This window comes from Periophthalmus magnuspinnatus, chromosome 5, assembly GCF_009829125.3.
Source record: "Periophthalmus magnuspinnatus isolate fPerMag1 chromosome 5, fPerMag1.2.pri, whole genome shotgun sequence".
NCBI classification, from domain to species: Eukaryota; Metazoa; Chordata; class Actinopteri; order Gobiiformes; family Gobiidae; genus Periophthalmus; species Periophthalmus magnuspinnatus.
In genome coordinates this window covers 31,272,956-31,281,872 of record NC_047130.1, presented here as the reverse complement: position 1 = coordinate 31,281,872, position 8,917 = coordinate 31,272,956, and positions in this window count along the sequence as shown.

The following is an 8,917-nucleotide window of genomic DNA, read 5'->3' as shown; positions in this document are numbered from 1 at the left end:
TTAGGACTGTCATGGCAACTAATAATTTCAATCAAAATATTATATCTTTTGAATGGGAAAAATAGTAGTCATTTTCACAACACTGAAGACAGCCATATTAATGATAGATTTAATAACAATTTAATACAAAAGGCAATATTAGGATACTTTTGGAAGGATTAGCGTGATTTTAACATGATTAATAAGTAATAAGGCTTCCTCAATGTGATCAAGATAAATTGTCCTCAGAAACATTGTTAATAACTCAGTCAATTCCAACTTAATATATATACAGGCCAATGCTGGCAAATGCATTATAGTGTTTTGAATATGGCACATCTAATAAACTGACACCTACTTTAGGCTTGTTAGAGCATAAAGTCATTGTTTAGCTTCCACTTGGAAAAATATACATCCACAGTACAATAACATTTTATACAATTTTAGCTGCAAGGTGATATGACACAATACTACATGATGCTGTTAGAATGTGTACAAGACTGAAGGATCTGCCACTGTTGCTGTTTAAAAATCCAGTGGCAGTGGGCATCTTGTAATTAATGATTAAAAAACAGTTTGGGCTACAATGCTCAATAAAAAATTGTTAATTCATTCAGTCACATTTTATGCTTGCTCCTGTTTTGCATCCATGAAACCTGATTCTGTACTATCAACATTCATTCGTTATGTGCAATTCCACTTTCTAATAGACCATGGCTGCACTGGGATTATTGTAATAACTTTGGCAGCCAATCCAAACACAAGTGTAACAGTCAGACCTCAGCCCTCTATGAGAATCAGTAAAGAAACTTCACTCCTCCATCACTACAACAGAAAAAACCCCTCCCAACATTTGGGTCTTCTGTAATCACCCAAATCACAGCCAACAGGAGCCAAAAAGACCTTTATAGTCAACAAATGCACCACCACCAGGGATGAGCTTTTTTGTTTGTTTGAAGATTCCAGTTGCAAATATAAGTTGAAAATCAAATGCATTTCAAAACATTTTCTAAACTAAAAGGGTTTGCAGGTTTAGAAGACCCCTACATAAACACAGCTTTTACAATTTAATGGGACCATTTAAATCGCATTTTTCATTCAATTTTCAATTAGTCTTGCAGTCCTAACCAGAAGTCAGTTGTTTTTGTCATCCACAGTCCAACTAATTGGGAAAGCCTAAAAAGAAAAGCCAGCATTTCAAATAAACTGTCTATGCGCTCAATATGTGGTTAACCACTGTCCCAGCCCTCTGGTTTATTATGCATCCCCTCCCTCTGCTCCTACCTTTTTCACACAACAGAGCTGATCGTTTCATTGCATTGTGACAAGTTTAGCACTGCATAACAATTACCCTTATCAAAATTCATATTGAAATCAGCGCAAGAATAAGCAAAAAGATGATACAAAGGAAACAACCTCGAGAATGTCTGACAGAGTGACAGTAAAGACTTTAAAAACCACTTGTTTACAAAACTGGAGTGTTAAACCACCAGCTGAAGCAGTGGGTTTGACAGATGCCGGTGGAAAAATAGGTCATACACAGCAGAAGTGTGTGCCCAATTCCCAACGTGGGACTGTGAGGGATCGGAGAATGATTTCTTAAGTATTCCCCAGTCTACACAGTGTATATTGGCTGTGGTTAGAGTCTTATGTTCAGAGAGTCACTGAGTGAAAGGGGAAAAAAAAAAAATACATATACTTTACATAACACAATGCCAACTAGTCCTGCTCATTTTCTTCAGAAATACTATAGAGATTTACAAGTGGGTTTGTACTATTTCAGGGCCAATAGTTATGTTAGAACAGTGTTTACAGCCAAGACAAAAGACAGTTTAGCCATTGCTATGCACAGAAACATTATGCCAATTAAACTGTATTAACATACAACCACCTAGGGACATCGCGGTGAATAACAAGCAGACGTCTGTACATTTTCAATTATCTCTAGAAACTACAGTTACTCTTTTAAAATTCATAAACAAAGTAATTTCCAGCATCTTCCAGGTATGACCGTAATATTTAGTTTAGTTTAGTTACAAGTTACAAATTCCAGGTATACCCCCCACTTTGTTAATAGTGAGTGACAAGTCTCCTCTAAAATGATTTTGATTGCTTTATGAGTCACTTTAAATGACGCTTTGACAGCAGTTGTCCTTTAATATTCTGTGGAGACAATCTGATTACGGGCGCACCATACATCACCACAGCTCTGTTATGACAGTCTGTGAGAGGGACAGTCACAGAGCATGACACAGACATTAACATGGCACACCCTCTGTCCATTTATCTCCATTATTACAAGGGCCATGAGGAACTTCAGGCCTCAGCACCTTTCAGGGACACTCAGTGGACATTTGTTTCCTCATAGAACAGGAAACACGGTTGAACAATAGAGAAGGATGTAGGAGATCCCTTATTCTGACCCACAGCTGTTGGTAAAAAACTGTGACTTTAGACAATACAGAGAAATTCATCTATTTGGAGAGTTTTATTAGTGTTAGATTAAATAGCATTGAGGGCACAGGTGCTAATACATTTTCTTGGTGTCTGCCACCTGCTTGCATCCATGGTCTGCCTGGAATGTTCCACTGTGCTTGTCTCCATGGAAATGGATAGATTTAATGCCATACTATGGAACATTTTCAGCAAAACATTAATGCTGACCCCTCACCAGAGCAGATCATGAGACAGCTCATCAATGGCATATTCATTTGACTGAACCTTTTTTTCTGTAGAGTAACCAGTAATAGTGGATATTGCCAAACTATGTACACATCTACTTACTATAACAATCATTTGCAAATGTAACCTCGTTTTTTAATCAATGCACACCCAGGGCTTTACATGTCAGTTCTTTTCATGAAACACCTATTTTATACCTGGAAATGCTGCAAACTCAATTCTGAATAAGAGCTGTATTGGTCAACTTTCCAAGAATCGTGTTACGTCCTGCATTAGGTCACAGTCATCTTTATTGTTCAAGGGTGAAACTAGCAGTTATGCCAATTCAGAAAGAGGGGAAATTATATTTATCTCCCACTTAATTTCATTTTGTGTCAACACGTGATTATAAATGACAAAATGTTGAATTTGTTATGATCACATGTCCAGCTCCACCGAGAAGCTCCTTCCTCTACTCTAGTCTTTTAACTAAACTGTACGCATGCTACTTTACTTTGCAAAAAGAGATTAAAAATGAAATCATAAGCTTCACCTCATACTCTATTAAACACTTTGAAAATATGGTTCATGTGCAAGTAGCGAGACACACACACTGCAGACAAAAGCCACTGGGAGCCAAATTTACTAAACATAATCCTCACCCTGAGCTGTGCCGACTCTGCTATCCTCTTTGCCATGCCAAAAAATCACATGAAAACTCCTGGCAGACCACCCCCCCTTATCCAGACCTCTGCAAGTCCTTTCAACAGTCTCAAAACCAGGTTCCAATCATTGAACTAATCCCTACACTTTCCCGCACTGTGCTAATCCTCTAATGATGAATGCCATTTTGGAGCTGTGAGGATGCTTGGGGATGCTTGGTGATGCTCTGTTGGATAGAGCTCACTGCTTTGTTCATTAGCTCAGATGGTGTAGCACGTGTCCTCATGAGATAACACAACAGAAGCCCAAGACCATAATCAATGGACACACAGAGGTCAATAACAAGCAAGATGTCTGCTGTCAATCAAGCGGGTGTCCTTCACTTCTAATCTACAGTATCTTCTCCTTCGTCTGGACTTTACCTAAAAATGGATTAAACCAGATTAGGGATGTCCAGATTATTTGTTTAATCAATATTGGTGATTGTTTATTTTACTGTACAACTGTAAGAACTAAAAATAAGAACATTTGTTTTGATGACATCCATAGTCCAGGTTAAATACCCTACAGTGTTGAACATAAAACAGATAACTTACTATACATGTATTTTGATAGTTTGTTTGTTTTTTAATTAATAAATGCTATTCAACTTATTCTGGAAGTTACTGTGGGTGCCGCAATCGACATTTGTGTTGCATTATTTTACATGGGACTGGCGATCCTGACAGCAAATAAGTTCTCTATGGACTACAGAGGATCTGTGCATTGTCGACTTGTTGGGGCACATGAACATTCAACATTTTACACAAATCAACCTAGTTTATGTCATATATAAATATATATATATATATATATATATATATATATATATATATATATATATATATATATATATATAATATATATATATATAATATATATATATATAATATATATATATATATATATATATATATATATATATATATATATATATATATATATATTTATATTTATATTTATATTTATATATAGCAGCAAAACTTTTTTTCAGATTCTCCATTGAAATTAATGTGAAGTGTGACCACACAGAAAGCATGGTTTAGTAGCATTTAGCGGCAAAAGTGGAATAAGGTCAATAGTTTGCAGAGGTTCATTTTTACCCGCTAAACAGTAAAATATTATATGACTTTTTTTTTTTCATTTAAGGACCAAAAATGTATCGTTTACATTTGAGAACCAAGTCTGCCTCGCATTAAGACCAGGAGCATGAACATTAGATTACTTTAAAGCCATTTACAGAGGCTATGTATCAAGAACAGTAAGCAGCACATAACTACAAAATGATGTACCCTACTTGCCCTGGAATCGTGCAATCAAGAAAATTGTTATTTTCTGAGCCATTGTCTTTAAGATGTATGCATTGTACGGTGAATCACATAGGATTGATTATACAGGAAATATAATCATTTGAGTGGCCCTAATGAATGACTGTGAGAGATTGCTTTGTATGTGTCTAACAACCCAGTGACAACTGACCAATTTCAAATATGAGCTCTGAGGCCCAAGTTACTGTAATAAGCCCTAGCAGATGAAATCTGCTTATTGTGTTATATGGTTAGAGGACTTCATTGATGATACTAATCAATGAAATCCTCTAACCATTTAATTATACCCAAATAATGCTTCAAGTGTGAGTTATTGTAAAGTCATCAACACCACTACTGCTGACACTTGATATCAATAACTCTATACTTGTGTGGCTTTCTATGAATACAAGGTTGACAACAGTGCTTTAGGGGGAAACCCATGCACCAGTCTGAATGTGAGGAGAGGTGTCACCATGGCAACAAGGGCGTGCACCCGTCCCACAGGAGTAGCTGATTGGACGAGGAGGAGGTGGCGTTGTGGAGGTTGTGGCAGCAGTGAATGAAGAGCATCCAGAGACCAGGGACACAAGCAAAAATCAGAAAATGAGGCTAATGAGGTTACCCTGGCAACAGCCACAGCTTCAGATCAAAACAGCAGCAAATTGGCTTTATTAACGTCTGCCTTAACAATAGATTCAGCAAGGATCAAGCAGCGATTAGCACTCACGCATGACAAGATGTTAAATTATCCACTTGATTCTTTGATAGTTTGGGCAATTAATTATGGAGCTGTTTCATAAGAGTTCATCTTTATGTGCAAAATATGTTTTTATTTGGTTCCTACAGCCCTGTCTGGCCCATATCCTGCAGGTTCTGTAACAGGGCTGCCTAAATTATTCATAAAACCACATATTCTCAAATTGTCTATAATCCATAGTTGATCTATTACAGATCTGTACTCAAACAGATATCAAATAAAAATGTGTTAAGTAAAAAACGTACTTGTCGATTTATTAACCTTGAGATGACTTGTGTTGGTGTATTAAAACATAGATTTAATGTATTAATTCAGATAAAGACCTGGATTTACGCACAAAATATTTTATATACAAAGGCTCTAATATAATTTCAGTTATCTTAGTGAAAGACGTAGAAGTTGACTGTCAAAGTGGTGAAGTGTTAAAACAATAAATGATTAACCGCTGCACTCTACAGCCCTCCTGGTTTTGATGTAAACAGTCTGGTCGTTCCACACTCTTCTGACAGCTCACTCGTGTAGCTCATTAGTTACCGGCCTTAATTTAGCCTCCTTGTGCTTGTAATTATTTTCACAAAGAAACAGGTTGTTTAGACATTTTCATCAAACATGCTCCATTTTACCATGGCAGCGTTGGCTAAGTAGAGTTCACTGTTTTGCTTGTCAAGAAGCTAGTGATTGTCAGAGCAAGATACAGTCTCTATTTGCTATAATGTAATTTGTCAGTTTGTTTTGAGCAGTTAGTACATGTTTTTCAAAGGAATCTTTAAATACATAATTTAGTCTGTAACAATGTGTTTTTCAGATTTTAAGGTGAACATGTATTTTTACTGGAGTTACCACTGGGTTGTCTCTGGTGATTGAACTGAATTGCTTTGCCTGAAATGTTCCACTGTATGGCACTAAACTAATCTATCTCCATGGAGACAAGCAGGTAGCACCATCAGGTCAAATTACAGGTAGGATCTGGGATAAGGTCAAGAATGCATGTTTTCTATTGTACTTTATTTCATTCTTTAGCAATAAAATACTATAATTGAATGAATAAAAGCTACATAGATATAATGTCATACTGTGGAGGATTCCGGGCAAAACAATATTATTTCCATGGAGACTAGCAGGTAGAGGCCCCTTACATAGTTACTTTAAGGTTTACTAAATGATAATCATTATATTTATACTACCACTTAATTGTGCTTTTAAAGTAAACTCACATTTTAAAGGCCTGTGACTATAGATTGAGTCCTCAACAGTTCACTAATAAGCTGCTGTATAGAGTAATGGAGACACTATTCTTCATACATCAGCCAAGTGACAAAAGAATTCATGCACAGACTGGCACTAAACAACCAAGAAAATGAAGCCATTTCGCCATTTGAATGAGCGCCTATCTCTTCCATCACTGGCAGCAGACAAACTACTATACCACTCTAATTGAGCCTGTGTTAAATGTCCCATTAAAAGGCACATCAGCCACATTGTAACAGCCTGATTATCTGCACAAGTCTGGAGAGCCATAATGAACAAACTTTGCATTCATTTCAAGTGACAACAGAACAGCTGACACTACACTGATTTAGTGATCACCAGAAAACAGCGGTAATGATGTTATTGTAGAGTTAGACATAAAATGGTGAAATCTGTTTTTGCTAATACAATGCGTTCCAAATTAACACCAAATACATGCAACTGCAAGATTTAACCCTGGATGTAAATCTTTGCATCAATTATAAACCAAATCATAAAGGTATGCTAAAGATCTCTGCTTTGACATACGAAAGGAGTAAATAGCACCACCACTTTAACAATGGCAAATTATCCACCTAAAGCTCTTGATCGTTTCCTAGGGCAAGTGTCTAGAAAGTGAATCTTGCAGTTGTATAAAAAACATGAATTAATTGTCCATTTGCAGTGGATGGTGCGTAAGCACGATGTTGACATGGAGTGGCAGTGACATAGGGGGTGTATTTATGATAGTGCTGTTTCTGCTGTGGTGGACTCTATGATGGGTTGCAGGATTGTTAAAAGAAAAGATGCTATGACTAGTACCGAAACATCTGAGTAGTTACAAATACTGAAACAAATTACAGTAACAAACTTATTATTATTATTATTATTATTAGAGAAGGCTCTATTGTATATATTTGTATTATTAATATCTGTGTCAGGTATTGAACGTTTTCCTTAATATCAAAGGTCCCTATGTTAGGTGATATTCCAGGGATACCCTAAAAATACATATATTACTTTGTGTCCAGGTCTGGGTACAAACATCTATCCCATTGTGCTACAGGGCACACATGTGGTTGTTGGTTGTTGGGGTCTCATTATAGATCTCTACTAAACACAAGTTTCAGTGCACCACAGTTATTTTTAGTCAAACCACCAGAGACTTTATTGACATGAAGCGTCTACAACACTACGACCCAATGACAGAGTGTGAAGGGTAGAGCATCACTTTGGGTGCCTGTAATTACATGGTGTTCTGCAACTTCACTTTTTAGACCCAGTCTTTGTGTAAGATTATAGAAAACAAGTGTCACACCACTCCTTCAACAGATGAGTGATGAAAGTCCATGTGGTTTGGGTGGTATGGGTGGGTTAGGCAGCAGCAGTGGCTCAGTAGTTAAAGCATCTGCCCCCAAAACCAAAGGGTGGCAGTTACATCTATGCCATGTTGCTGTTGTGTCTTTAGGCAAAACATTTCACCCACCTTGGCATTGTATGAAATTGGTCTGTGGAAAATGATTGGTGATGGTCAAAGGGGACATGAGAAGAGACTTGTTATGTTACCGTCGAACCTCTAGCTGAACAATGCATGAAATTGTAAAGCGATTTTGAATACATAAGAGCAACATAAAACTCATCCATTACATTGGTCAATACTAAATTTGTTGTCTAAGATTTTTTAGCTGATTTAGGATAATTTTGATGCGGTGAATCCAAAAATCACATTGGTTTTGCTCAATCAGGTCAACGTTCTGAACTAAGCTACATATTTTTTGGACGATTTTGTTTACATGTATGAGTCATATGATGCAAAATTCTGTTATATTTCTCGCTATAAACAAATTCTGAAGATTTTGCATGTGCCAACTTATGACTAATTGTTGTTGTTTTTTGTATTAGAAGTGAATGAAATGGCTTCGACAAGAAGATCTTGCAAAAATAAGCCTGACATATTCTGCTACATCTGCGGTGAATACACCAATGTTCCTAACAGGAATCAAGTCACAAGTTTCATAAAGCGTGCTTACCATGCTTATTTTGGTATTAAACTTGGTGACCAAGATGAAGCTTGGGCGCCACACATGGCATGCAAGTCATGCACCGAGTATCTGCGTCAGTGGACTAAAGGCAAGAAGAGTTGTCTGAAGTTTGGAATTCCCATGGTTTCACATCAATAGCTACTTCGGGGCTGTTGATGTGACTGGGATCAACAGAAAGAACCGAAGCAGCCTCAAGTATCCTGACCGTGAATCAGCACGTCGTCCTGTAGCTCACTGTG